The sequence below is a fragment of the Engystomops pustulosus genome, chromosome 8 (assembly GCF_040894005.1).
Source record: "Engystomops pustulosus chromosome 8, aEngPut4.maternal, whole genome shotgun sequence".
Lineage (NCBI taxonomy): Eukaryota > Metazoa > Chordata > Amphibia > Anura > Leptodactylidae > Engystomops > Engystomops pustulosus.
In genome coordinates this window covers 38371985-38375247 of record NC_092418.1, presented here as the reverse complement: position 1 = coordinate 38375247, position 3263 = coordinate 38371985, and positions in this window count along the sequence as shown.

Here is a 3263-nt window from a genome sequence, read left to right as displayed (position 1 = left end):
TCAGGAGAAGTTGACCAAATGTAACTATATTTTTTTCAGATCATGTTTCCTTGGTGGAATGATCCATAAAATATACCTTGAAGTGATATGCAAATTGGTTGTATAAAGTCATGGCAGAGGAGGGCACAGCAGTAAAGTTAAGTTCTCCTCACCTCAGAACACCCCACCATGCAGAAGACTTCTGGAGAGCCATTTATGAATCCTGGATGGATGCATGGATGGTGTAAGTTACATTGACTTGGACATTCTGGGGCTCATTTACTACGGGCTCCGCGGCCACACTTTGTCAGGTTTCCCGACTTTTTCCGTTTTGCGCCGAATTCCGCCAGTTTTCACGCGACAGAAGTCGGGGGCATGGCCGGAAAACCTGACGGATTCAGAAAAAACGCAGAATTTAAAAAACGAATTTAGTTGCAAAATCAATCACTCACATGCACCGAGAAGAACCAGGTGGACCTCGGCGCAGCAGTGACACCTGGTGGACATCGGCCGCACGGACCTTAGTGAATCGCTGGAAGACTCGAATCCTCTTCAGAGAACGTGCCGTCTGTGTACAGGATAAGTTGACGTCACTTCTTCAACACTTTAAAGCTGATTATTTTGGATTATGCCAACACTTTGGCCCATGAAAGAAACATGATCTGGAGGTTTTACCATATTTTTCGGCCTATAAGGCACACCGGACTATAAGGCGCACCACTAATAAATGCCTGCTAAGACATCTAGGTGCATATATAAGGCGCACTGGAGTATAAGGCGCAGGATCAAATGCAGTACCTAAAAATGACCAGCAGGTGGCAGATCTGTGCACAGTTCAAGCCAGCTACACTTCCCGGGAAACTTGTCTTCAGCGTGTCAGAGACCTCCGATCTCAGAGGTATGGCTGCTGGGGGTTAGTGCAGGGTGATGCAGCAGGGGTTAAGCGGTCTCCCTCTGCCCCTCTCCTTCCCTCCTCAGCCAGGGTGTTATTCCTGTGGGGTTCCCTGTGGCTCCTTCTCTTTCCCCTGTTACAGGGCTGTCAGGTATGGGGGATTGTTTACTGATGATGATGATTGCCTCGTGGTCGGCACTATGGCAGCTCCGGTCTCTCCGTGCTAGGGGAGGGCAGGATGGGGGCACTTCAGGAGCTAGGGACCCTGTATACTGTGTGGGAAGGTGCAGGGAATTTCTGGGGATGGAGCTATTAAACACTGGTAAATGTACAGTACATCTTGTCTGTAGTACATTTCTGTATAAGTTCATATATAAGGCGCACTGCCCTATAAGGCGCACCTTTGATTTCTGAGAAAATTAAAGGATTTTTGGTGCGCCTTATAGGCCGAAAAATACGGTACTCTGCTTGACAACATACTGGTAGTGGAGGATTAGATTAATTTCTGCTGACAGGTTCCCTTTAAGCTTTCCTTAAGAAGACCCTACAGTACAGAGAAAACAGCTTTTAACCGGTACCACTATGGTTTTTTTTTGGTGGTTGATAAACTGAATAGCAACTTTTACCACAAAGTTAAAGGGGTATTCCCATTTCAGCAAATTAATGTTATTGTTTGTATTATAAAAAGTTCTACAATTTTCCAATATACTTTCTGTACCAATTCCTCATGGTTTTCTAGATCTCTGCTTGCTGTCATTCTATAGAAAGCTTCTATGTTTACTTCCAGTGGATAGAAATCTGACCATGGTCACACAGGTGCACGGCTCGTTATAACACAAACTCTGATACTAACGAGTTGTGCACCTGTGTGACCATGGTCAGATTTCTGTCCACTGGAAGTAAACATAGAAGCTTCCTAAAGAAGACTGCCCATACTAATGATAACTGTCAATTAGCCTTTCACACCCAGCGCAAATAATACACCGAACACATTCTGTCGGGAAAATTTGGGGGTCGGACACAGCTTCAATTTTAACATTGTAAATACTGTTAGGACCAATGGAGAACCCCAGACTCTTTTCTAATTTCACCTCGCATGCCAGGCCCTGGCTCCATGGGGGCATGTCTTAATTGATCTGTCAGGTGATTTGAAATAAATCCAAAGAGGGTCAAAGATTCCGACATAGGCCTAGCTGTGACTGCCAATAAAATTATTAACAATAGATAACAAAAGAAGGAATAAACATCGGGAGGGTGGGATGTTTCTTGAGCGTGGAACAGTCCAGAAAGGGGTGTGCTAGCTCCCTGCCCAAAAATAAGTATCCCAGGCTACTTCCCATGTGTGGCCAGTGGGGAAGCTAAGGTCATGCAGGTAAGGTCATGCTCCGCCTTTTAAGCTGCAGAGCACTGCCAGTCATGCAACCTTATACAGCAGTGGTCCCCAACCTTTTTTCCACCAGGGACCAGTTACATATGAGCCAATTTTTCCAGTGTCCAGTAAGGAAAGTAGTAGTGGAAGGCGTTACGTCGCCCCCTGCTGAAACATATGCTATAATTATAACATTCAGAACGTAAATTACTAAATGGAACCTTGATGCAGAATCAGTGGGAGCATTGAGCTTGGTACAAACACTGGTGAGAGGGATCTGCGGCGGACGCACTGGTGAGAGGGATCTGCGGCGGACGCACTGGTGAGAGGGATCTGCGGCGGACGCACTGGTACGAGGGATCTGCGGCAGACGTACTGGTACGAGGGATCTGCATCGGACGCACTGGTATGAGGGATCTGCGGCGGACGCACTGGTACGAGGGATCTGCGGCGGACGCACTGGTACGAGGGATCTGCGGTGGATGCACTGGTACGAGGGATCTGCGGCGGATGGACTGGTACGAGGGATCTACGGCGGATGGACTGGTACGAGGGATCTGCGGCGGATGCACTGGTACAAGGGATTTACGGAGGACGCACTGGACGAGGGATCTGCGGCAGGTGCTTTGGTACAAGGGATCTGCGGCGGGCGCACTGGTAAGAGGGATCTGCAGCAAACGCACTGGTACGAGGGATCTGCGGCGGACGCACTGGTACGAGAGATCTGCGGCGGACGCACTGGTACGAGGGATCTGTGGCAGGTGCTCTGGTACGAGGGATCTGCGGCAGACACACTGGTATGAGGGATCTGCGGTGGATGCACTGGTACAGGGGAGCTGCGGCAGACGCACTGTTATTCTTAAAAGTGCTATTCTCACTGGATCACATTACCATTACAGCAGAACATGCTGATCCAGTAACTATAGCGCATTAAGAAACTGTGTGGGCGGCAGTAACCTTTCCCTGCTTTTACAGTAAAGGGGCAGCGGTTACTGTAGTACAGGTTGATATGTCAATTACTGA